We start from the raw sequence: 26,851 nt of genomic DNA on the forward strand, positions 1-26,851 counted from the left end.
GACCAAGACCTGCTTTGAGCCGTCAGCCGGTTCCAGAGTGAGCTGTTTAAAGAACCAAATGGGCATCGCTGTGACCCCTGCATGTCACCAGAGGAGCCGTGAGCCGTCCTCGGGGAATAGTGGCAGAATGAGTCACTGGTGCCACGGAGCTTGGACGCAGGGAGCAGCACTTTTTACCATAAGTTATAACTGTTTACAAACCCGTTATCATTTCACACCCGTTATCTCTTTAGCCCATTGAGGCCGGGAGGAAGGAAGAGAGGGTATTAAATCCTGTTTATGTCCTGTGGATGAGAACGAGGGTCAGGTGGGTGAGGGGCTTTCCCAGGTTCCCGTGGAGCAGAGTTGGCACCAGAGTGAGTTCCCATGTCTCCAGGCCCGGTCCCTGCGGTCCTCAGACCATGTGGGGGAGGGGGGGTCCTAGGTGGGAAGCAGGAGACTTCGTGGAAGGACGAGAGCGTGATGCAGCCCGTCGATACTCGGCTTACGGTTATTCCGGCACATCCTGGGCACAGTGTGCTTGTCAACTTCGCCTTGTCACCCACGCCGTCTGGCCAGCCACGCACAGTTGTCTCTGTTCCTTCAGTGCTCCCGCGGGGACAGCGACACCAGCATCCTGGGCTGGAGGAAGGCCTTCTGGGCATGGGGAGGCCTTCCCACTGGCTGGGAGCCCGCAGGCCGGGGAGGGGTGAGGGTGGGGGCCCCCAGCCTTTGCTCCACCTGACCCCTCCCTCCCCCGAGCACTGGGCTCCGAGGCCTCCTTCAGCCGGCACACGGTCGGGGTCCGTTTGGGTCCCTCCAGGACTCTGAAGATCCAGCCCCAGGGTGTCCTCCTGGAGCTGGGGGCACAGCGGGGAGAGGAGGTGGGCGCGCTGCTGGAGGTTTGTGTCCCCAAGTCCCCTGGCACTGCTGGGAATGTTCTCTGAGGATTTATTGGTATTTTAGAGTTTTAAGAAGGATACATGGTATCTAGATGTTGTGTTCCACGAAAACCAATATTGATCTTTTAAAAATATGTGAGACCAAGGGGCGCCTGGGTGGCTCAGTCCATTAGGGGTCCGACTTCGGCTCAGGTCACGATCTCACGGTTCGTGGGTTCGAGCCCCGCGTCGGGCTCTGTGCTGACGGCTCAGAGCCTGGTGCCTGCTTCGGATCCTGTGTCTCCCTCTCTCTCTGCCTCTTCTCCCCATCATAAATAAACATTAAAACTCTGTTTCAACCAAAAGTGCACCCCCATCTCCTTGCAAGGCATCAGAAATGCCTCGTGTGAACACCTGCGGTGTCCCAGGCGCAGGGGAGCCCAGGGGAGCTGGGCCTCTGCTCTGAGGGACGTCCGAGCCTGCAGGGTGGGCCTCTGGGGTCGGGGTTAGACTCTTGTCTCCTGCACGTGGATCATTAGCTCTTAGTTTTCTCCTTGTACTTTCGACATCACAGCTGCCTTCTCTGGGGCGTCCTCTTGCTGACTCCCAGTGTTAGTCTTCTGCCCGGTACACGTCTGAGCTCCTCATAGGGAAGGAGCGCTGGCCAGCCGTGTCACAGACCTTCGGAATCCGAGCTGGCTGGCGGTATTCTGTAAAATTCCATGGTGTATGTTTTTCCCCCTTGTCATCTGGCTCTGGGAACAGAACTGCCAGCTGAGAGGGCTTGGCCAGGACCGCACTGGGTGTGGTCCCAGAAGGGGGAGCTGTCCCAGGCCGGCCCCGAGGTGGGAGTGGGGGGTGCTCCGGGAGGGGGCGGCCAGGCCCCGGATCCCCGGGCCGCAGCTGGCCCTCCCGCCACCGTGGGGCCTTCCGCTGCCCTCCCCCGGTGTGGCCGGCCCTGCCGTCTGAGTGGGGAGGACATGGGTGGGGGGGCACCGTGCTCAGAGAGGTTACATGGTCAGATGGGTCCTCCAAGGTCACTGACCAAGAGCAATTTCCCGGGACATGGAACTGGTCAGTCTGGCGGAGGCCTGGAGGAAGCCAGGGACAAGAGTGAAGGCAGCGTTGCTTGGGATGGAAGGGACTCGAGATTTCACCAGAGACGTTTCCTGTTTAACAAATCAAACCTTTTAACGAGTCGGGGTGTCAGCTGCCAAGTTTTGGAAGGAGTCAAAATGACACCTGTTATAAGGTGGTGATCTGGGGGTTTGTTCTGGCCAGTGCTTACAACAATCTGATTTCTCATTTCCCAGGGAGATTCTGGGCTCCCGCAAAGTACGGCAATCATCATAGAGGAAGAATTAGCAGGAAGATCCCTTGCTCCAGAATTGTATGGTATTCGCCTCACGTGGGTTTGCCCCCTCCTTTTGCGCTTGGATTGAACACACTTTTCGTGTGTGTGTGTTTCCAGAAAACAGAAGTGAATATTAATGTTTTTAAAAGTACTTTTTTTAATTAAAGGCTATTTATATTATAGAAACTCGTTAATGTTTATTTTTTATTTACAAAAAAAAAAAAAAAGGAGGAGGAAGACAGAGCTAGGAAGTAAGGGGAGGTTTGCTCTGGCAGAACGCGCTCTGGGGCGTCCCGTCCCGTCCCATCTTCCAGCTTTCTCTTCACTTTCCAGGTAACCCCCTGGCTCCTCCCAGAGTGCTACCGGCAGTAATAGTAACAGAATAACAGAAATAGGAGAACAGCTTCAAGAGACCACAGAGAAAGGAAGCAGCGGTCCCGTGGGGTCCAGGACGCCACTCAGAGCTTTGTCATTTTGGAGGAATGTCTGTCTGTTTATGACAGAAGGTCTCCTTTCCTTCTTTCCGGTCTTCTTTTTGGGTGGTTTTCTTTTCTTGATGTGCGGGGGTGGGTGGCGGGTCCGAAGCCAGGAGTTACCACGCCTGGGTGGATAACTGGGGTGCTCAGGCCTGGGGCACGGGTCAGGTGCGGTCAGAGAACCTGCGTCTGTGTGTGTTCTCTGGACGGGAGCCCAGGGCTCATCGGGTCTCCTCGCCGGTGAGCAGGAGACGGAACCAGCGGTAAAGGACAGCCGTACAGACATCACAGACTAAAAAATACAATCTTGAGTTTCCGCTAAAATGGAGATTTGGTGTGACTGTCTTTGTTTCTTTAAAGGGCGTTCATCGATTATAAATGTGATTCGAATCTCATACCTTTGTGGGGGTTTTCACCTCGGTATGTTTACATGGTAGACAAAGAAACCCCTCCTTCTTCTGCCCCGGTTTTAGAACACGTGGTGGCCGCATGGTACCTCGTTCGTGGGTGTGTCCTTTAGGGGCCGGAACCACATCTGAGGCCCGCAGGTCAGAGCCCCGGGCAGCGGGGGGCCTCGCCTGCAAGAAGGGCTCTGTCCGTGTTGATGTTGATAATTATGTAAAATTATTCTGGTCTGCAGCCTGCAGACTCACTGGAGAACGATCAGACATGCTTGACTTTCTAATTATAATCATAATCCGAGCGCAATTTCGGGATTTTGTTTCCCAAATTGCTTATTGTTTCCTACTTCCCCTTAGCTCGGGAAGCCCCTCGTCTGCTGCCGGGAGGGAGGGTTGGAGGATTTCAGCCCGGCCTCCCCGCTTCTCCTCTCCCTGGGGCCCCCGCCGGCCCGTTAATTGATCGCACCTTTCCCCTCTCTTCGAGCCGGTGCCCCTGGACGGTAGCCTGTTTCAAGCGGGGCCCAGATGCACCTTCTTGCGGACGACGCGTGTGCGGAATCAAAGGACGAGGGCGGCAATAAATAACTCGTGTCAGCTGGGGCTCTTGCCGCTGGTAATGAGATCTCAGGGGCGATGCCTCGAGTGCCCAGACCCCTCCAGATGATCTATGAATCGGTCTCTGCCTTTGTGTTCATTCAGACCGACAAATACACACTTCACCAGCTAATCACATTCAGGTGCTAAGGGAACGGAGCATGACTTTGGGTGGGTGGGTCTGCCTCTGACTCTTGAGAACCCACGAGGCCATGGAGCCAGGGTAAGAAGAGTTGTGGCTCGGACGGGCACAGTTTGGGAGTTCCCAGCCGGTGGGTCCAGGGCCACGTGGCGGTTGGGTGGGACCCCGGCCAGGGAGCCCGGCTCAGTGGTTCTCCCCGGACGGACGTAACAGCAGCACGTACCGGCTGCTTCCCGGGGCTGGTCCTGACAGCCAGCTCTGTGCTCCTGGGGCCGCGTAAACCACGGTCCCTAGAGTCCAAACTAATGCCTCCGTGTGAGGCTGTGAGCTCAGGGCTTTGCGGTGCCTTTCATCTTTCAAATGTTCCGCCTCCCTCATCATCGTGGCTGGGGGTGCTCTTGTCGTTGGGCAGTGGTGTGGAGGTGACCCTGTTTCCCAAGGTGAGGTGAGCAGATAAGTTAGAAGTTGTATTGAAATAGTTTTACCTTTACTCTTTATATGAGATGCCGAGGCACACAGTCAGGAATACAAGGGCCTTAATAATTTGGCAACTTTAGAAGAAAATGGGTCCCACCTTGTAATCTAAAGTTGTTTACGTTTTTTTAAAGTCTTTCAATTTATTTTGAGAGAGGGGGGAGAGAAAGAATCCCAAGCAGGCTCTGCACTGTCAGAACCCGACACGGGGCTCAAATGCATGAACCGCGAGATCACAACTGAGCTGAAATCGAGAGTCGGACGCTGAAACAACGGAGCCACCCGGGCGCCCGTAAACTTGTTTACATTTAATGTGCTTGTCGGAAGCCCTGTCCCCCGAACCTTTATGCTTCCTTTATTGAGAAGTATTACATCTATTTGAAGAGAAGCTGGGGATTCAGAAATTACCACCACCGTGTTCCTCCGAGGAAGAAAAAGGCCAGGGCAGGAATTCTTAGCTAAATTTCTGCCTATGGCCGTTCCTTTGTCTCCTGCTCTCCCTTGAAAACTACTAGACGTTGTAAGGAAAAGGAAACATGAAAATATATCACAGGTAAATGGAACCACTTTATTGCTTATCACTCCAGGTGATCTCCCGATAAATTAAAAGAAGTATTTAAAATAAACTGGCAATCATTTAAAGATACTCCTTTGTGAGCGAGCCTAATTGGCACAGCCCTCCCCATGGAACAGGCTCTTCGAGGGCATTTCTGAGGAGAGGCTGTAATTAACAGCAAATTAGCATATCGCAACACGGTGCGGTCCACGGGTGTCCTTCCCCATCTGCTGTGTCAGGAACTGAGGGGACACCTGGCCAGCAGTGGCCCGTAAGAGTTCTTTGTCATTTAGGAATGTGCGGATGAATCAAAATCTTTGCTGTGATTTTCTTCCTACGTTAAAAAAAAAATACATATGTAGGTATATATCCTAACATGCGCGTATATATATTCTGGCCAGATGGTCGTGAAAACCCCTAAATTTTCTTTGTTGGTGTCTGTTCATTTACTGAACGCCTGCAAAGGTGCTAGGCACCCACCCCATCGGTGCTGGTGAGCAAGCAAACGAGGTCTTTGGTCTCGGGGTCCTTGGAGTCTAGAAGGGAAGGCAGTGTTGGCCATAGGCCCCCTACTAACCATGAAGTTAACAGTGTGGTCAGTGCTGCTTCGTGGGGAGGTGGCTGCTTCAGGGCATAGATGCCAGAAGTGGGATCGGGATGGGCGTCTGTGGAGACAGGAGCCCAGGAGTCCATAGCAAGCTGCTGTTCTCCTCTGACGTCTCAGTAGAGGTAGGAGCGTGGGTCATCCCAGAAGGGGCAGCACGTGCAAAGGCCCTGCAGTGGGAGGGATGGATTTGAGGACGTGGAAAGAGGCTGTTGTTGCAGGTGCTCTGGGGATGGAGAACGCGGGAGCCATGGAGTGGGGGTCAGGGGCTTTGTTCCTTATACGGCCTGTGAGCAGGGAGACGTCGTTGTCACCGAAGGCTTTCCGGTGTTGGATGTTCCATCGGCCTCGAGTTGGGAGCACGGAGGGTCTCCGTAGGAGCCTGGGTCCGGTTCCCCCGCCCTCCCCCACCCCCGACCCTTTGTAACCTGGCAGGGGATTTAGGATGTACCAGGCACAGGGGCACACACCAGCATCCACGTGGTTGGGGAAGAGGCTGGATTTGCTGCCTCTGTATTCACCATGAGTCCTTTTGTGCAAAACACAACAAAACATCGGGTACCACGAGGTGCTGTCTTTCTCCATTTTCTCTGCCTCTTGGGAATAAATTTGATTCTGTGGCTGCTCATTGTTCAGCTGAGATGTTTGCTCCACTTAGAGCACGTGCCATATGTGATGTTCTTACAACACATTCAGTTCCCTCGGCCTCCGTAATCCTAGGGCCAGCTTCCCAACAACCAAGGCCAACTCCGCGTCTGCCTGTGGGTGCTGTGCGCAAAGAAAGAATTCTGCGCGAGGCGAGCGGTTCATCTGTGGGTAGTTTTTCTAGTAAAACGCAAATGACTGTGTGAAGAGGGTGACAAGGAGCGTCTGGTGGTTCACTTGGTCGGAGGGGGTGTGGCCACTGGCCGGCCCAGCTGTGGGGACTGGCGGCCGGGCTTCCTCCGCCGGTCCAGGGCCACGTGACTGGGTGTCAGAGAACCAGTCTCCATAGGGCATCTGAGCACAGCATCGGTCCTCTGCCTTGCGCTGTCTCTTAGCTGAGGCCACTGGGGAGCCCGCCAGGATTGTGAGAATTGCAGGGATCTAAAATGACCTAAAATTGGAGGGATCGCATTCTTTACTCGCAGCCCAAGATTAGTTTTTCAAAGCGTTATCTCTCTAGTGTTTCTAGGCAGAGACTTTATTACATTTTGCCTAAATTTATCCATAAACATGGATCAGATGTACAGTTGGCACGACTCTCTTCTCCGAGCCATTGTAGCCCTATTTCTTATGCCAAGAGAAAGTATTTTAAGGCAGCAAGGGTCAGCTGTGCTCTGGTCCCCTGACTTCACAGGATAACTATGCATTCTGCCTCTCTTGGGGAGCTGGGTTATTGTGAAACTAGGTCAAATGATTGTTTTTCTCTTTTTGCCTATAGCCGTTCAAAAGACAGAATCATTTCCTCAAAAATGAACCTTCTTGAAAGTCATATAGTCTTGGGATGGCCATCAAAGGCAGAAAACAAAAGAAGTTTGCCTTGACAACATCTGAACAACTGAATGACTTTTGAGCACGACAGACACTTTAGCCAAAGTTAAAGGCAAATAAAAACAAGATAGTTATGATGTATGGCAAACGGTTGTCTTTTATATACAAAGAGCTCTTATGAAGCAATAAGTAATTCCCCAACAGAAGGAATGGGCACAGACTCATCAAAAGAAATAATGGGGCAGATAGTGTGTACATATATTTAGCTTTACTAAGGACCAATTGAAGTGATGAGGTGACTTTTTTTTAAACCCATTGAAGTACAGGGGCGCCTGGGTGGTTCAGTTGGTTAAGCGCCTGACTCTTGATTTCGGCTCAGGTCATGATCGCAGGGTGGTGAGATCGAGCCCCATATCTGGCTCCTGAGTATGGAGCCTGCTTAAGACTGACTCACACTCTCTCTCCCTCTCTCCCTCTCTCCCTCTCTCCCTCTCTCCCTCTCTCCCTCTCTCCCTCTCTCCCTCTCTCCCTCTCTCCCCCTCTCCCCCTCTCCCCCTCTCCCCCTCTCCCCCTCTCCCCCTCTCCCCCCCCTCCCCCCCCACCCCTCCTGCCTTTTCCCTTGTGTGTTTTCTCTCTCTCTCAAGTAAGTAAACATTAAAAAGAAAAGCCTAGTTAAGTACAATCATAAAACAAGAAAAGACCCTGTGTTGGCAAAAGCGTATGGAAATGGGTCCCTGTCTGGTCTGTTTTGGCTGCTGTGACAAAACACAGGTGGGTGGTTGAAAAACCACAGAAATTCAGATCTCACAGTTGTGGAGGCTGGAAGCTGAGATCACGGTGCCCGCGTGGTCGGGTGAAGGCCATCTCCCAGGTAGCAGACTTCTGGTCGTGTCTCACATGGCAGAAGGAGGTGAGGGGGTGCCCTTGGACCTGTCTTAAGGGTATTAACCCTGCTCACGAGGCTCGTGATAGCACCTAATAGGTTAGATTTCAACCTACAGATTCGGGGGAGACACGTGCAGGTCATGTCATTACCCTTTTGCATTAGTGGAAAGAATGTCGATCAGGATAGCCTCTTGGGGGGGGGGGATGGACAAAATGCAATAAAAGCCTTAAAAAAACGTATGTAGCCTTTGAGCACTTGTGCCTGCCAACCCTTAACCCTGGTCAATCCAACCCGTTAAATACAAACACATACGTCCAGTGCACAGAGACCGCATACGTCTATGGCTTCCTGCCCCACGTGGCGCCTCTGCCTCCCCAGCTGTGGTCCGTGTGACCTCACTCCGTGCCTAGCATGGGGTGGCCCTCCGCTGAAAGTTTTTGCCCTGAACAGATTTTTTTTTTTTTTTTTTTTTTTTGGTCAAGATTAATGGTAAAGAAAACAATTTTTTTTTTTTTTTTTGAACACACAATTTAAAAAACCACTTTGCTGTTTAACAAAAGCTTGGGAAAGATGCCCTTTTTGTTGCGTCTTTGAAGCCAGGGGGGACGTATTGTGTAATTTTTAAATGCCTTTAACTTCCCTAGAGATGCTTATAAAATGAGCAAATGTGGATCTTCAGTTTTTTTTTTTTTTTTTTTTTTTAAACTTCGAATGAATTAGAAAGTCAGAGTCACAGATTCTCCAGGGATTGGGCAGGGCCCACATTTTATGAATTTGCAGGGAAGAAGGGAAACATTTGCTTTCATTTTTGGCACGCTGGGGCGGCCTTACCAGGGGATTGTGACTTTAAGGATTCATTATAATGTGGGGGAAAAAAAAAATGTTTTAAAACCTAGAACAGATATGTGCAAATTAGTGAGCGACGGTAATAAAAGTAACGATTTTTAAAAACGAGGTTCACGCGTCCAGAGAAGCAGATTTTGTGCCGTGTGTCTGAAGCGCAGAAAGTTGGTCTTTGTACAATGTTGAAACGCCGGAGTTTCAGAGGAAGGTAAATGGTGGTTGAAATAATTAAGCCCAAATCGGCGGCAGGCCGCTGCTGCCGCCTTGTGAAGAACGTTGGCTCGTGAGTGGTCACCTCTGATCTGTGATGTGGCTAAAGGTTTGGGTAGAAACAGATTTTACCTGTAAGACATGTGCTCCTTTAAAAGATCCTCTGAAATCAGCTTCCTTTTATTGTGGAAGTGAATACAGTGCCTCCTTTCGGCAAGTGCATGAACTGACTTTTGAATCCAAGTCCTAAGACAGTGAATCTGGAAGCCTGGGTCTCTGGTGGGGGTGTGGGCTGGGGGGGGGGGGGAGGGAGTCCAGGTCCGTGGGTTAAGTAACACTTCACGGAGCATCCGCCAAGTGTGACTTGTCTAATTTTGAGAAAACCAGCATTCAGGAGGCTCACGTCTTTATTTGACTGCACGTGTGTGTTTGGAAGGGTTGTACAGATTTTTTTTTTTTTTAATGTGTATTTCCTTTTGAGAGAGGGGGAGGGAGAGACAGAACACGAGTGGGGGGAGGGGCAGAGAGAGAGCGAGACACAGAATCTGAAGCAGGCTCCGGGCTCCGAGCTGTCAGCACAGAGCCCGACGCGTGGGATTCAGACCTACGAACCGTGAGCTCGTGACCTGAGCCGACGTCCGATGCTTAACCTACGGAGCCACCCACGTGCCCCGAAGTGTTGTGTAAATTCAGTCCTCCGGATGCACAAAATTTTTGCTCCTTTTTTTTTTTTTCCCTGTTAACTGCAGTTTTCATTTGTAAACTCCTGTCCCTTAGTGTCACTTCTGATTGTGTTCTGGTTGGAACCCAGAGCTCCAAATTCATGGGATACTTGTGATTTCTGTGTGGTCGATACTGAACCACGGGGGCTGAACATTTCCAGTAGGTTTTTGTGGGTGATTTGGGAGAGCAGTGGCTTTTGTGGGCCCCACCCCTGCTCTGCCGAGCCATACATCATTTTGGGGCACCTGGCCGGTTCTTGGCAGTTTACACCCCGATCTATCCAGTTTAATTGGCTTCCTGCAGCACGTTTTCTTTTCTAACTGAATTTCCTGTAGACCCATTTTACATCGATGCAGAAATTTTGGGGCACGGTTCAGGCACAAGTTAACAAGGTTCAGGGTAAGGATTTACAGACTACAGGGGCTTTAATTATTTTTTTCCTTGTTTCCATGAATAAGATCGATTATTAAGCTCATATTTAGGCAATGTTCCCTAAGTTGGAAGACTTAATTTTAATCGTGCCTATTATTAATAAGCTCTGGATAGTAGTATTTAAATTTTATCAAGCTGTGGTTAAATGGCTTGTATAATCTCACTTAATATTCACCAAAAACAAAAACATAACTTGGGGGGAGGGGTGTGATGAATATATTAGAACAATGAATGGCTCCCAAGGACACCACATCCTAATCCCGCGAGTATGTGACCTCAATCCTGTAAAAAGGATTTTGTAGATGTAGCTAAATTAAGGCTGTTTGGAGGGGAGGTTAGCCTGCGGGATCCGGTGGGCCCACTGTCATCACAGGGGTCTTTGTAAGAGGGAGGCCTGAGGGTCAGGGTCCCCGGAGGAGATGTGGGCGGAGTCAGGAGCCAAGGAATAGGGGCTCCTTCTCTAGGAGCTGGAGAAGATGAGGAAGTGGATTCTCCCCCAGAACCTCCGGAAGGAACACAGTCCCGTGGACACGTTGATATTAGCCACAGCTGATTTTAGGTGTGAGATGCGAAGGCTCTGCGTTCTAAGCGATTCGTAGGTGGTAATTTCTTTACAGCAGCAGCAGGAAACTGACGGGGTGCAGGGACTTACCACCAGGCACCTTGCTCACTGTCACCTTGGCCCATGTCCCTTGTCAGCGTTCAGATGCGGGCGATTCCTTGTGCTCTGCCTCACCCTGTGCCGCTTTGTCCGGGACGCGTGCCCTCGGTGCCGGTCTCGGTGCCCTCCGGGCCCTTCTGATGCGGGCTGGCCGCCTGTGACGTCTCCAGCAGAACAGTGTTGTCCCCCCCGTGGGGGGCGCTGCCTTCTTGGGGCCTCTGCAGCGCCCACCCTTGGCTCCTGGAGCCCTCCTCCATCACACCCGCCGCCCTGCCCTGCCTGTGCCCAGATTCCTCACCTCCTTAGGCACCAGTTCTCTCGCCCTGGCCCTGGGCAGCATCACTGCCCGGTGGGTCACTGCTGGTCTTCTGGCCACTGCTCCTGCCCTCCCTGACGCTTGGCTTCGCGCAGCAGCCAGGGGAGCCCTCGAAGCCCAAGTCAGGGCGTGACCCCCTCCGACCAGAACCTCCCCCTGGCTTTCCAGGCCCGATACAGCCCTCTGGCTCCCCTGGTGCTCGCCTCCTGTCCCCTCCAGGCGCCACAGTACCTCTTCTGCCCATCAGTGTCTTGGTCTGCCTTCCTCTTCCCGGACGGCCTTCCCCCAGTGTCCTTGGGGCGCAGCCCCCACTGTTTTCAGCCTTCACTCAGGTGTCACTGGAAAAACCTCCTGGGCGACCACCCCCACTAAAGCCCCGCTCCCTTCCCCTGCCTCACGCTTCACCATGGAACACAGCCCCAGGCACACAGTGCTCTTTTCTTTCCCTGCTGTGGGTGGAGTAGGAGATCGGGAGGGCTGGTCAGTGCCCAGTGTGTCCCCAGCACTAAGGCGGGGGTCCAGCCCCTAGCAGGTGCCGTATCCGTGGTTGTCCCCAGCACGAAGGGGGGGGTCCCCCCAGCAGGTGCCGTATCTGTTTGTTCCCAGCATGGAGGTGGGGGTCCAGCCCCTAGTAGGTGCCGTATCCGTGGTTGTCCCCAGCACGAAGGGGGGGTCCCCCCAGCAGGTGCCGTATCTGTTTGTTCCCAGCATGGAGGTGCGGGTCCAGCCCCTAGCAGGTGCCGTCTCCGTGTTTGCTAGGGATGCAGGTGAGTGAATCTTGCACAGCTCCGTTTTCCTCTCAGTTGTGGGCGGATCTTGAGCCACAGCACCTGTACTTTCGTTGGTGATGGGGGTTGGCACCCCCTCCTCACTGCTGGGAAGGTGATGAAGTCTGGGGGTCGTTGTGACTTCTGGAGCCAGGGGGCCCCGTTTGGATCTTGGCTCTACTCCCAGATGGGCTGGGTGACTCTCAGTCTCCTCATCTGCTAGTCACACTGGCAGGTTATAGTCCCGCCTTCTCAGAGCAGGTGCGCCGGTTAAGTGACATGGGCGCGTAGAGCAGTGGGTGCAAACCACCACTGTGGTCTTTCTTGCCATCCTTACCTTGGGCACCCCAAGTTCTTGCGTCTGCATCAAGGGATGCCATCCAGCTCCTTAGGGATCCGTCATGTCTCTGGTGTGGTTCCCCTGGAAATGGGGAAAGATCCCCTACCCTTTTTGCTTTGGAGGCTTCTCTGACTTAATGTCAGTGACCCCACTGGTCGCTCCGATAGGAGGATGAGTCATTCCCCGTGTCCGTGCTTATTTCCTGTGTTAGAAATTGGACGGCCTGCTCTTGGCACGGGTTTATATCCCGAGTATTTGAAGACAGAGGAACTGTAGCTGTTACTTTTGACGTGTTCCGGTGCAGTAGGAGGGAGCACGATTATGCCCCTGGGGGCAGCTGTTGATGTCCGGGCTCCATGTGGGACAGGGTGCTGCTCAGGTGGCCATCCATGCCTAGGAATGGTGGCCTGCTTTCTGGACGTTTCCTGTTGCCTCTTATGGACTCGGCCCCTTTTCTTGCAGCAGAAACGCAAATACGCATTCTGTCTAGTGTTTGGCCTGCTGCTGTCCGTCGTTAAATCCTGTTTACTGGTTCAGAATGCCTCGACCTTCCCTTGATGTGTGGCGAATAGGTTACACGGAGACAGCTGTCCAATGGGATGACACATTCTTGGTTGCTTTGGTTTGGTTTTTTTGGCTGCCCCAAAATAAGTTTTAGTAAAATAGTTCAGGTTAACAGCTGATGGTTCTCTTCGAGTTCTTCCCAGCTTTGAGAAAAGAACTTTCCAGAATGGTCCATGCCTGCTGGCCACCCTAGCTCTCCTGCTGGCTTTATAGAGTGTTGGTTGTGGTTTAGCCTGTCAGCAGGTTCCGGAACGAGCTAATGAACTCTCTCTTACACTGTCCGGCCAGTCAGTGGCCGGTGGTATCTTCTTCCTCCAGAGTCACCTTAGCTTCGTGAGACAGGCGCTGCCCTGTCATCTGTGTGCCCACACGTGCCCGGGGTGGCGAACGGAGACTGGACCTTGTCCCTGGACTCATTCTGCAGAGCCAGGTAAGCATGATCTAGACCTTGTCCCTGGACTCGCTCCGCAGAGCCAGGGAAGCATGATCTAAAGATAGGCGTTGGAGAGGACAGTGTTGGCCTTGCTGTGCTTTTTCTGTAACTGAATTCTGGTAGGTCTAGTTGCTCCTGTTCACGGGCTCCCCAAAGTCAACCCCTCGGTCAGTGTCCGTTTTGAAAACCAGACCTCTAACCCTGGGAGCCGGGCCGGGACAGAAGCAGGTGGTTCTGTGGCCACTCACACCGGTCTTAGGAGTCAGTTGGACCCTAATGTTTATTGAGCACTTAGGGGCCAGTCTGTTCTTACCACTCAGTCACGTACCCCACCCCCGTCGTACGGCAAGATTTCGGGAAATGCGTGTCTCTCGCACGTCATGCACACCGGGCAGTCGTTGTAGGAAGTAAATCGCGATGCTTGTGGTCTCCCCTGCCGGTCAGCACTGCTTCAGGGGGTAGGGGACGTGGGAAGGTGCGGGTCTTGGTGGGCTGGGACCCACGCTCCCGGCCTTCCCTGCCCGCACCCTGGAGGGAAGCGAGGGGGAGTAGGGAGGCAACATTAAGGCCCTGTTATTTGAGCGTATTGTAGGGTTGTGCTCATTTTCCGTTGATTGCCCTCGTTCAGAGGCCGCCGTGGCTGATATTTTTACCTACCTGGGCCTTTCTTTTCCTTTGGGACTTCTGACAGAGCTGCAGAAACAGTGCATCCAAACGGAGGGACCGCTCAGGGGACGGATGCACGCTCGGTGGGCTGTGCACAGACAGATCTGCGGGTGGCAGCCTGTGGAGCAAGATGTGCTTTGCCTCATGCCAACTGGTGTCCACACTAGCAAAACATGTTTTGGGGACAGAAAATGAGCTAATTTGGAAATGGTGGGTTATTAGACTCCATTGGTTCTGCACGTGGCAGCTTTGAAAGTCCCTGCTGCAAGTTTCCAGGGTGTGGTGAGCCGTCCTGGGCCGAGACCTGTGTCTTAGCCCCTTCCTCAGTGCCCTTTCTGTCCCCATCCCTGTGCCGCTGGCCTCCACACTGGTGCCCATGGGCCCCCTGCAGGTATGTGGGCCTTCCAGCAAGGCTGGTCACGAATGGAAGGCTAGGCTGCCGTGTTGTAGGCCTCTGAACTTACACTTCTGGAAGCCTCCCAATGACACATTTGGGGTGTATTTCTTGACTTTTGGCTTTTTAACCCCCCCCCCCCAACTTGAGACATTTTCTCTGAATGAATGACACATCTCTGCTTTCTGCCACCCTAGGTCATTCCTTCCTATGCCAGATTTTTTCTTTTTTTGAGTATTGTAGTGTTTTTTAATATCCGTGAGACGCTCAGTATTTGTAATATGGCAAAAGGTCGTATTTAATAAGGTATAGCCCCCAAGAGGAAAATTTTGTTTCCGTTTTGAAGATGATTCCAAAGCAGGCTGCCTCATGGATAAGTTAGATCACACCGAGTGTGTCCATAAGCAGGGCCTTGGGGGAAATCTCTCACCACTAATTACTAACAGAAGAACCCCGAAATAGGGCCGGCCCACTCCGGAGAGCGTGGCCAAGCATTAGCTCTGCAGCCTGCGTCCCGAGTGACATTTTGCTGAGAGGAAACTTTAACTGAGCGAGCTTTATATCCTAACTTTTGAAAGCGTTGAATGATTCCAGTACTCAAGTCCAGAGAGGAGACCAGGTTGGGTGTTACCGTGCAGCTCCCTGATTTAAAAGTTTGCCTCGTTTGCTTTCTCTGTAGAGGGTATGTGTGTGTTTATGCTTTGTTTTTTTTTCCTTAGGTTATTTATTTTGAGAGAGGAAGAGAGAGAGCACGAGCAGGGGAGGGGCAGAGAGAGAGGGAAGGGAGAGAGAGAATCCCAAGCAGATGCTGCACGTTCAGCCCAGAACCCAGTGCGGGGCTCGAACTCGTGAACTGTGAGATCATGACCTGCGCCGAGATCAAGAGTCGGTTCCTCAACTGACTGAGCCACCAGGCGCCCCTGTGTTTATGTTTCTGAAAGAAAGAGCCGTGGACCCACTGGGGGGCCCATCCCTGCTCCCCTTCGCCATTGAAGACAGCCGTGCCTTTACCACCATCTGTGCCTCTCTGAACCGTGATGTGTGTGTCCTCACACGGTGTCTGGCATTCTGTGTGTACCAGGGGCAAGAACCTGCATGCTGAAGATACCCTTGTGCAGTTTGAATGGAAAACGGTGTGTTTTTCATTTTACCTGCTGTAGAATATTCCATTTAGAATTTTACTTGTTTCAGAGTTCAATGTATCTCTTTAAAGACTCACGAAATTTTATTTTCCGTGTTTATTTTTTTTATTTTTTATTTTTTTTAATTTTTTTTTAAACGTTTATTTATTTTTGAGACAGAGAGAGACAGAGCATGAACGGGGGTGGGTCAGAGAGAGGGAGACACAGAATCCGAAACAAGCTCCAGGCTCCGAGCTGTCAGCACAGAACCCGACGCGGGGCTTGAACTCACGGACCGTGAGATCATGACCTGAGCCGAAGTCGGCCGCTCAACCGACTGAGCCACCCAGGCGCCCCTATTTTCCGTGTTTAAAAACATTTTCCTGCCGCGTATGCGCCTGCCTGCGTTAGACTTGTGCTCAGTGCTTGCGTACGTGTGCGGAGGGGGCTGAGGGGGACCCGCGTCCTGCCCAGGGATGAGTTTGTAGCCTCTCAGACCGTTGTGGGTGTGTTTGATGGGAGGGCCCTCAGGATGGCTCCAGCCTCTGGGTAAGGGACTTGGGGTGCCGCTGTCTTCCTCCTCCCTAACCTTGAGGTCTCCGAATGTAGCAGGAAAGCGCACAGACCTGGGCTGCTTCCGGACGCCATCCAGACAGCCCAGTCGCGGGCTCTGGGATCGAAGCCTTCCTAGCAGCAGGGAGCGGAGGTGCTTGTGTGGCGATCTGAGTGCCCTGGGCGGTTGACAGCCTGGCGGGGGCAGCTGGAGGCAACCTGCAGGGGTCCCGGGCAGCTGGGGTCAGGGCTGGCTCTGCCTGGCTGGGAGAGAGGGGTATTCCTCCCTGTGGGGGGGAATCGTAGCCCTGATTGTCCAAAAGAGAGCGAAACTGTGCTGTGAAAAGGCACTGTGAGCAACCCAACAAGATAGCAGTTTTCACGTTTACGAGTCACCAGGTTTTTAATTCGTTAAAAACATGACCTCGGAAGGGAATTACAGGATGACGGCGTAAATACGGGCGCGTGAGCGTTCGGACCGTCTTCGTGCCCCTTTCCAAATGCGCCGTTGGCTGTGACGCTTTGTGCCAGGAGTGAGATGTGTGATCTGAAAGGTGATTTAGGACACTGTCACTGTTGGTAGGAGTGTGCACTGGCCGACCCGTCTGGAGGGGCACGTGACAACCTGTGTCAGAAATGTTCACACGTTTGATGTAGAAACTCCACATGGAGAAAGGCATAAAGCGAGGTCGAAGGTCAGCAGCGAGGGTGTCAGCAGAATGCACGGGGGTTAGTTGCTGCATTTTATGAGTGAAAACCTGGGAAAACGTAGATATTATCCCGGTTTCTGTCTTCGCTGAGCGGTGGGTGGAAATCACCGAATACAGGGTGTGTGCGCTCCCCGGGACGTTTGTTTGGTGGCTTAATGGGGAGACCCCAGGTGGGGCCTCCAGTGTCCCGGCTGGCACTTGGTGAGTGTGTGGCACGTGGGTTAATACCATTATTTTTAAAAAGAGCATTCTGTGTAGAGATCGCGAAGGACGTCCACCAGCCTGTGACTGGAGGTCACGGTAGGTTTTATGGATCATTTTTTCCCCTTCCACTTTTCTTTTTTGAGAGAGAGAAGGCATAAGTGAATGAGGGGCAGAGGGAGAGAGAGAGAGGGGACCCCACAAGTGGCAGAGAGGGAGAGAAGTGGGGCTCACCCAAAGTGGGGCTCGAGCTCACGAACCGTGACATCATGACCTGAGCCGAAGTCGGACGCTCAGTTGAGCCATCCAGGCACCCCTATCATTATTATTATTGCTTTAAATTTTTATTTTCATTTTTGAGAGAGAGAGCGAGCGAGCATGAGCAGGGGAGGGGCAGAGAGCGAGGGGGACAGAGGATCCGAAGCTGGCTCTGCGCTGACATCAGCGAGCCCGACGCGGGGCTCGAACTCACGAGCCGCGGGATCGTGACCTGAGCCCAAGTCGGACGCTCAACCGACTGAGCCACCCGGGTGCCCCTGCACATTATGTTTTTTTGAAGATGTTTGAGAGCGGGTTTGGAGCCTGCCGGCACAGGTACTTTCCCTGTCATGTGGGGTCCCGCACATGCAAGCTCTCCGCACCCTGGATTTGGTGAGGAGCCGGTGGGACGCATCGCGCTTCAGTTTCCACGTGAAGTCCCCGCCGCGGTGCCTCCGGGCTCAGCCCCGGCTTGGGTCGGGGCGCATCTGTCTTCCATCCCAAGGCGACCACCTTCCCCTGCCGCCTCCATGGCAACGCCCTGCCCCGCCGCCTCCGTCTCGTCCCTCCCCCTAATTATGTGACAGCGAGGCCCCCGCTCGGTGCCCGGGCCTGCATAATGCATGAATCCCCGCGACAGCCCGCGCAGCCTGAGCAAAACAAAGAGCCCGCCTCGGAGAGATGGGCAGATTGCGGAAACATATTGTGAACACATTCGCTGCTAACTGAGGATCGTGTCATAAAACGCGTCTCTGGCCTGTCAAAAAATATTTTGACAGGGCCTCCCGTCTAGCTCCTTCGTATGCAAATGTGCAGGCAGTGCCTGGATACCGGGGCCACGCTCCGGGCGCAATCCACAGAGGGGGCGACCCACGTCGTCAGGGTTCACGCTCCTGCAGATAAACACGCCCAGACCCTCTGCGTGTTTTCCTTCTGACGTGTAAGCAGCCAGCTTGATGATGCTAATGCTGTCGGATCCTGGGGCCGCAAGGGGGTTCCCTGAAGATTTGAAGGGTTGCTTCAGGGGAGTTTAACTGGGCAACGCAAGCCTGGAGCCTGGCATGAGCGGCGGGGAGGGTGGACCGGGCAGGCTGCGGGAAATAGCCAGATGGAAGCTGGCTGGGGGGCTGCCCCACCAGGGCGCTGTCGGTCGAGAGGGGGCCTGTGCCCCAGGACCGAGCCACGGGGTCCTGGTTGTTCCTGCCGTGGCTGGCTGGCGCCGCCTGCCAAAGGCCCGTGGGCTCAGGGGGCATCCTTCCTCGGGGTCGAGTCTCCCCCATGCTGCTTCCTCCAGGCAGTGATCCCGGGTTTACGATAATCCAGTGCCAGCCTCCCTGAGCTGGCTTCTGTAGGAGGCTGGCCAAGGGACTTAACCCCTCTGCCATGGTGTCCTCAGCTGGACAAGGGGGCATCCGTGACACATGGTTGTGGAGAAAATTCAGCGAGCGAGGCCTGGAAAAATGCTTGGACACACATGTGGCGCATGGAGACGCTGACAAAGTACAGGTTGTTGTTAGAACCAGCCCTGAGCTGGGTCTAGAATAGATCTTCTCCGCTGTTACCTGTGGCCGCTCCCTGGAGACTCCACTGGAGGTACTACCTGGCAGCTTCTGGTAAATCTCAGTACAAGAGAAAGGGTGGGGCCCTTTGCCCCATCCTTCCCCTTACTGGACCCAGGCAGTGACAGTCACATCGGAATTGGGAGGGTCTGGGGTTTTGGAGCCTCCTGCCCACCTGGAGACTTCACTGATGGGAGAGAGAAATATTTGCCTCTTGTGAAGCCGCTGTTGTTTTGGGGTTTTCAGTCATGTGTGGCTAAATCCAGTTAATCTGCAAGCCGAGAATGTGTTCTCCGCAGGACCCGAGAGGTGAGCTGCCCCTGCAGGTGAATTAACAAACAGATCTCTCGGTCGGATCTTACCTCTGGAGCAGCGTTCCCAGGGGCGTGCCCAGCGGCTGGCCAGGCTAGGGGGGATTGTCAGGGCAGAGCCTGGGGGGGAATCTGGAGCCCCCAGGCTTCCCCCTGCCTATGCACGGAGCCCCCACTTTGTCTCAGTGCCGGCCACAGCCGTGTGAACTCTGCGTGTGCTCCCGGCTTTGGTGAGCGGGCCGGTCTGAAATGCACCTGGGGCTGGCCAGGACCATCTGCCCACGGCCACGGTTCACACGGCTTGCTTTCTGGGCTGGGATCGGGCAGGCACATACAGGTCGTGGCTGCAAGCGAGAACCTTCGGATGCTTCGGTTGTCTTGTTGAGCCTGCCTTCTCCCCGGGGATCCAGGCTCTGTTGTCTCTCCTCGGTTTAGGTGGTCTTGTTTGTCCTCCGAAACCACGCCAGCCAATGTCATCAGGAGACGTGCAAGCAGGCTGACCATCTGCTGTCTTCCTTTTGCGCTTGCCCGATGGCATGTTGGCGCGTGGAATATAAAACGTGCCCTGTAAGTCACCTTGATGTTCCTGTTTATTTATTTATTAAAAAATTTTTTTAAATGTTTGTTTTATTTTTGAGAGAGAGAGAGAGAGAGAGAGAGGGAGAGAGAGAGAGAGAGAGAGAGACAGAGCATGAGCACGGGAGGGGCAGAGAGAGAAGGAGACACAGAATCCGAAGCAGGCTCCGGGCTCCGAGCCGTCAGCACAGAGCCCGACGCGGGGCTCGAACCGACGGACCGTGAGATCATGACCTGAGCCGAAGTCAGCTGCTCAACCGTCTGAGCCCCCCAGGCACCCCTTGATGTTCCTCTTTAGATCGATAGTTGTTTTAGCAGAACGTTCAGGTGCTTAGTGGCTAGAAAACGGAGGGAGCCACGTGGGAAGACCTGGCTGGCCCTGCCTGTGCCGGAGGGCGTCTCTGTTTCTTTAAGAACCGGAAGGAAGCCTCGTGCGAAGTCTTAGCCTCTCACTCTGGATGAGCTCCGCGGCCTTGAGTTCTGCTTTGCTTGAGCCCCTCCCCCAGAAGCTGCAGCCCGGTGCCCAGATTTTCCCAGATCTGTGAGTGGGTGCACCCTTGCACTTGCCTGGACACTGACGGAAAGAGGCCGCTGTGGCTTTAAGACAGGTGGTGGGGCTTTCCCGTCAGTCATGTATCTCTGGATTTTCTTCTTTCCGTTCTGGTAATAATTTATCATGCGTGTTTGGAAATACCTGCTTGAGCTTGCATCGGTGCACTGCTCGATGCCAGTTCTGCTCTTGAGAGCTCTGGGTAGGGACAGGGTAACCATTTGTGTTTGATGCCCTGTCACCTCCGCCTCCTTAGGAGCCTTGACCACAGCAGTGGCAACATCACCGCCGTGATTATACAGCCCGCGTGCGGTTCTGTTCAGAGCAGTAGAGAGCCCAGACGTTGGAAGGTCCCCCTACTTGGGACTGGGTCTCACTGGAGACCGTGCCTGTGGAGCTTCTCACGGGAGCCAGAGCCTGCACACTGTCCATCAGAGAGTTGGTGTCCCAGGCTGGGAACTCACCCACCCCTGACCCATTCTACCACCTGGTGCCGTGACCAGCTGTGTGCAAGGCACTGTGGGTCGCCAGAGGCCGCACCCTCCGGGGGGCTCGGGGAATCTTTCTGGAATGTTTGCAAACGTCAGCAAGCCCTTCCTTAGCGCCCCCACTCCGAGTGGGGCTTTTCTCCCAGGTTTCTCCACGTTCCCACTGTAGTCGTGCAACCGAGAACAAGACTGCTGGGTTTTTATGTTGGTCACAATAATGCCCTCTTTTCGTGGTGTTGAGATGGTCTGAATTGTCGCCGATGGGGGCCACCTGTATGATCTCAAATCCGCGTGGGTTTCCCGTGACGCTTCCTCAGCTCCAGAACCAACTCTCCCTCGGAGGTGGGAACGTTTCTTCCCTGTCAGGGAATCTTCTCCAACCTTCTGCCCCAGGACCTGGTGGTCAAGAGGCGCCTGACGTGTGAGTAACAGGTGTCCCGAGTTTGAGTCTTGACGTTGTAGCCCAGTCTTACGGCAGTAGTTGAGGCATGACACCTTTCTGAGCCTCTCCCTCGTCTGCAAGGGGAATGAGAATAAGTACCCCTAAACTCCTACCCCAAGTAATTTTAGGAAGGAAGTGGTATACTTCCGTGAACACACCGTGTTCACCACCAAGCTCCCCATACATGCAGGCAGTATTTCTTTTCTATTTCCCTTTCTCTTTTCCTCTGCTTGATGGGATTTGTCTTTCATCATGCTTGGTAATAGGCCCGCCTAGAAAAAAAGGTTGCCCTGTGTACTTGGTCGTCCTCAGGTGTGTAAGGTGGATTAACTCTTTCATCCGGCATTCAGAAGATTCCATCAGCTAGATCAGTGACTCTCCTGGTGCAAGCAGCCACGGGGCCCTTTCCGGACTCTGCCATTCCCTCCACAAAAGCTGTGCTGCTGGAGCCACTGTCCCCGGGGGACGTAGACTCTGGTGGGGACGGCTGAAGAATGTCATTCAGGGCGGGACGGTTTTCCTTTCTGTGCTCTAAGAGCTCATGTTCTGGAGAGCAGGCTTCTGAAGAATAAGGTTGGTCCTGAAATTGTCACCCACCTCAGCTGTAGTTTTCTTTCCTTCAGTGAGTGCGTTGAATCTTTGGGGCGTCTTTCTAGGACTTGGGCCTCATGGAGAGACGGGGGTAGCGTCCCCTGCACTGTGCTTTTGGCGGTGACCGTACTAAAGGATAAACACCCCTCCCCCTGAGTTTCGGTGGGGTCACTGGGCTCAGAGAAGGAGTGGGAAGGGAAAGCTCGTTGATTGTGGACGTGGTCATGGCTGTGGGGCGGGAAGTGGATGTCCAGTTGCGAGTCTGGCCGATGCTGGGGGCGTAAGAGGGCTTGTCTAGAACCCTGCCGGCTCAGCGGTGGGTCAGCCTGACCGAATCCTCGTGTCGCCACTCGTTACGGGCTGAGTTGTGTCCCCGCGAACTCCGTGTGTTGAAGCCCTGACCCTTGCTGCCTCAGAGTGTGATCTTGTTTGGAAGAGGCTCCGTTGCAGATGTAGTTAGTGAAGATGAGGCCTTCCTGGAGTCGGGTGGGTCCTGAGAAAGGTGCTCTTACAGGAAGGTTGGAGATTTGGAGACAAACACGCAAACCCCCCTCGGCACTCCACTCCCTGTGTGATTCAGCCCCTTGTATGCGGCCGTTGTTTGGATATCAGCTCCTTTATCTGTACAGCGAGCATTAGTCTTGCTGACAGGGTTATAGGGTACCCAGCACCTCGTCGCATCTCAGAACGTCTCTCTCTTTAAGAGGAACGTGAAGGTAGGTGCTCTGGGCCAGAAGGCAGTACTTTCAGGCCTTTCCACATGGGAAGGTGAAGCAGTGCCACATTATAGAGGCGCGGCCACGAAAGGTAGGCGGTAGGTGGTTGTGTGGCCACGAAAGGTAGGTGGTAACTGGCCACGTCCCATACTAGCCGTGTGGCCTGGCTGTGTGCCTCCTTGTTTCCTTGGGCCACAGTGTCCTTGGCTGTAAGATAGGAAGTTGGACTAGATGGCCACGTTCAGCCCTGAGATACTATGACCACGGGAAGGTGAATGTGGTGGTGTCGTGTCCCTAGGAATGGGAGCGCCTGGAGGTGCCTGTCTGAGTCTTGTCTGCTGCACTGCACGTAGTAGGTGTTCCACGCACAGTGGCTCAAACAGCGAAGGAGATTGGAGCGAGCTCCCAGAAAAAGTTGTGAAGAGCGTAAAGATAAACATCAGCGATGCTAATGTCTCTTTATTAAATTAAAACAAATTGCAAAACAGGTTGGTCTCTCAATTTTGTTAGTGAAATTAAAAATTAAGAAAAATCTTGGGGCACCTGGGTGGCTCCGTCGGTTACGCATCCAACTTTTTATCAGGTCGCGATCCCGGGTTCGTGGGTTCGAGCCCTGCGTCACGCTCTGTGCTGACAGTGCTAAGCCTGCTTGGGATTCTCTCTCCCCCTCTCTCTCTGCCTCTCCCTCACCCCCACCCTCACAATAAATAAATAAACCTTAAAAAATAAAAAGCTTTGTATATACCCAGATAAAGGATCGAACGGAAAAACCTCACGGCATTAATAGTAGCCATCAATGAGCGGGGAGATTACAAGTCACTGGCGTTGCTTTCCAGGATTGGGGGAAGAATAAACCGTGTGATCATGTGTCTGGGAGTCAGATGAGTACCCTGGCTCCCCTATAGAGAACAGTCTGGGCGAAAGCGGAGACAGGAAGGAGGGGGAGACCGGTCGGGAGGTTTGTAATAATCCGGCAGACGGAGGAAGTTGGCCTAAAACACGGTTTCTCAACTTGGGCACGGGAGGCAGTTTGAACTGGATGATTTTTTTGTTTGTTTGGGGGGCTGACCTGTGTTCCCGAGGATGTTAGCAGGATCCCTGTCCTCTGGATCCAGCAGATGCGGGCAGCAGCCTCTTCACAGTTGTGACAGCCAACAGCATCTTCAGCGTCCCCTGTGGAGCAAAATGGCTTGTTGGGAACCACTGTCCTAAGATAGTAACAGTGGAGGTGAAGGAAGGGGGCCAATCTGGAGAGATTTGAGAGGGAGGTTGGAGGACCAGCACCCTCGCTCCTGGCCTGGGGCCACAGCGGTCGGCTGGGTTTGGCACAGGGAACAAAAGGGGGAAGTGAGGCTCAGGGCTGGACGGGGAACCGTGGCTCTCGGGTTCGGGGAGGGTCCGGTACGTGTTCTGCTGTGGCCATGCCATTGCTGGGTAGGAAGTCCCCGTGGGGGCGGCTGAGTGGGGGTTGTTTGGAAGGCTGTTTGGCCGGGCGCCCCCCCAAAGCTCAGATCTGAGCCAGAGCATTTGAAGGTTGTCTAGAGATCGAGAACAAGCCTTGGGGGTGGATGAACTCATCCAGGGTGATTGTGTAGCATGAGAAGTGGGCCTGAGACAGAACCCTGGAGAATCCCAGCGTTTCCAGGGCGGGCAGGGGACGGGGAGGCTGAGGCGGGAATCTGTTTCTCTGGCCAGAAGTGTTGCTCAGTGACCAGACCGCTGGACGGGGAGGCTGAGGCCCCCGGACAGACGTGGATACGTGGCTAGGTGACGTCATGTGTCGTGGGACCTGCCCCCCCCCCTCCCCCCATCTGCTCAGTACTCGCCGGCCTTGCGTTTCTGGGCCTGTAGGAGGTGTGTTCTTTTGTTTGCAGAAGCAGCACAGAGAACCTCTCTCACTGTTGGGAAATAGAGTCTGGCCTGCGACGGCTCCGTCTGGAAAACCAAACGTCATGTGCAGTGCTCCCTGCTGCTGGGCCCTTCGTTGCAGCTTCTCAGAGCTGTGGAAAACACCTGAAGGGCAGGTTCCACTGTCCCAGGACTTTCTTTTGGGATGGTGGGCTGTTGACCTATTCAGGAACTGGTAACGTTGTCAGGAATGGACCGTTTCCCTTTTGGGAAATCGGCACGTTTGCCGCTGTGGTTCGTTCATTACGAACGAGGTTCGGGGGCCCACCATTGCTCAAAAAGCACTCACGGTTTTCCTGGACGTGAGGGTCTCCTCCGGTACTTGGTGTCCCCTTAGGGGAGGGGGTATCAGCCTCCAGAGCAACCTAATTCCGTTTCCCTGTCGGCAGACGCCCCAGCTCTCCTCCCCCCACCCCCGAGGCGTGCCCACACCATCACTCACTGGTGCCATCGGCCCGTGACGCAGGTGGCCGGTTGTGCACAGCCGTGTCGGGCTGGGATCCACTTGGCCGTCTTTGCTGGGTTCCCGGGTCTCACATGGACGTTGCTGTGCCAGCCTGAGATGCTAACGTTTCCTGCCCTCTGCTTGATTCGGGCTGGCCCATCTCCCACGATCCTGGCTGCTTTATTGTGCAGTTACACAAGAGAAATGATTCCTAATGGCCATTATGGCTGCAGGCCAGAAGGGAAGGTGCTATTCCTCCCCCCCCCCCCCCCCCAGGAGTTCAGGGGTCGGAGAGGCTGGCCCGACACAGGCAGAAGGATTATCTTCCAGAAAAGGGACCAACTGTGTGTTACCTCCCAGATCACGAGTCCCCGTCTCAAAAGCCAGAAGCAAGGAAATCCTAAAACTCCAAAGTACCATTTTCCCCACCCGTGTGGCCTGACAGGCTCAGCTTAATTAGAGGCCAGTAAGGAGTTGCCCTTCCTGGTCGGCTGCTGGCTGTTCTAGTCCATAAACAGCGAGGGTCTGTAATTAAGCTGTTTAATTGGGGACCACTGCAGGGGAAGCCGGGAGCCGGGCGGGCTCTGTTACCTGCCACTCTTTCTATCCCTTCGGCACCTTACGAGAATGTCTTGGGAGAAAATTCTGAAGACCTTGGCAGGCCGACTCTTTGAACTTGCCTTTGGTAGTAAGCCCACCCGAGAGGGTGAGGCAGGAGGCGATTCTTTCCTTTCCTCTGGAAGAACCGTCCAGAGTTTGGTGCATTGGGGGAGAAAAGTCCTCGTCTGTGTATCTGGGGGTTGAGGCAGGTTATGGAGTGGCCCAGTCTACCCCTGCGTGTTCTCTGGCCTAATAACAACGTGTCCAGCCTGGCATTTTTGTAATGACCAGTCTGATGCCCGTGCCTACAATAGTGCTTTTTTCCTCTGGGATTTTAATTCAGGTTCTGATGGGAGGGTATTTCCCATAAATCAGCCGAAGCACACGTCCCTGCCCACCAGCCAATTACAGAAATGCAGTCGGGCAGACCTACACATTACCCGAAACAACGTATAATGGCACTTTTGAACTTTAAAAAAATGCTCTCTAATCTTACAGTCAGGCGCAGGCGAATCAAACCATACACAAGCGTGTGTGTGTCCCCAAAACGTGGAGTTTTTTTTCTTCAGATGTGCCCTGGTTGTATTTTAGGGAAACTTGTAATTAGAAGAGAAATGGGGCGTGTGTGTGCACAACGCCTGCCTTCTCATTCCAAAGCAGTCGTGCAGGCGGCACCTTGGTAAATGTCAGAAGGTCGGAGCTACCGAGCTGGCCTCGTCCGCGTTTCAGGGGGTGCGCCGTGCCACTCCTTGTCCCCCACCGGGCTGCCTGCCGCAGCAGTGGCCCCCCGAGAACTCCCTGTGCTCTGTCTGTCCAAAGGCTTCGCTGTCCTCCCTCCTCCTTTGAGTGACGTCGTCTTCTAAACGCAAAAAGTACACATTTTCTTTTGCACACGGCGTTATTGCTGCCCTGTTACCACAGTACAGGAAACGATCAGCGAAGAAGATTCTCCCCAGCCTGATTTACCTGTGCTCCTCTCCCCACGCCATCCTCCAGCCTGGTTCCTCTGCGTGCGGACGTGACCTTAGCGTGGCCCCGCTTGGCCGTGCTGACAGGTGTTCTGCTGCACAACCGAGCCTTCAGGATCATCCCCTTCATGTGGCCCAGGGTCCCCTGGACCGTGCCTGTGCCCCCGCTTCTGTCTCCCTCTCCTTTCCACGAGCCTTAGGCCTTTCCCTACCGACCGGCCGTTTCTGTGCTGTGTTCTCACTCAGCATGCGGTCCCGAAGTGGGTCCCGGGGGGTCTGCGTGCTCCTGTGTTTCCGCGTTGCTTCCCCGAGGGTCCCAGAGCATCCCCGTTCGTGGTCTCAGCAAGTCAGCTCAGCCACCCCTGCACCAGGGAACCCTCTCCTAAGACCGGCTGGCCCCTTGCAGGTGAGGGGGCGGGGCAGGTTTCCCCTTGCAAGGTTTCCTCACCTTGCAGGTGGGGGGGGGTGTGCGTTTCTTTCTTCCCTGCAGTTTGGGGGGCATTTGGTGGGGAGGATTTACCAAGAACCATGTGGCTGGGGCCTTCTGCCTTCCGCACGCACCCTCCCGGGGCGGCGACCACGGACATTGGCGGGAAGAGAGTTTTCCTGACCGAGGAAAGCCTGGCCTGCAGGTAGTGAGAGCCTTTTGCGTTTACCTGGAGGGAGCAAGCCACGTCCTCCGGGAG

At 54.0% G+C, this 26,851-nt stretch overlaps 1 protein-coding gene and 1 long non-coding RNA gene across 13 annotated transcripts in view; both read left to right on the forward strand.

Annotated features, from left to right (window-relative positions):
• AGAP1 (ArfGAP with GTPase domain, ankyrin repeat and PH domain 1) overlaps positions 1-26,851 on the forward strand; it is a 540,980-nt gene that overhangs the window by 96,273 nt on the left and 417,856 nt on the right. The gene's annotated exons all lie outside the window — the stretch shown is intronic.
• Positions 1,616-2,975, forward strand: LOC122241075. The gene is made up of 3 exons (XR_006221029.1): positions 1,616-1,705; positions 2,174-2,255; positions 2,548-2,975. It is a non-coding gene; the product is annotated as an uncharacterized LOC122241075 (long non-coding RNA).

Source organism: Panthera tigris, chromosome C1 (genome assembly GCF_018350195.1).
Source record: "Panthera tigris isolate Pti1 chromosome C1, P.tigris_Pti1_mat1.1, whole genome shotgun sequence".
NCBI lineage: Eukaryota > Metazoa > Chordata > Mammalia > Carnivora > Felidae > Panthera > Panthera tigris.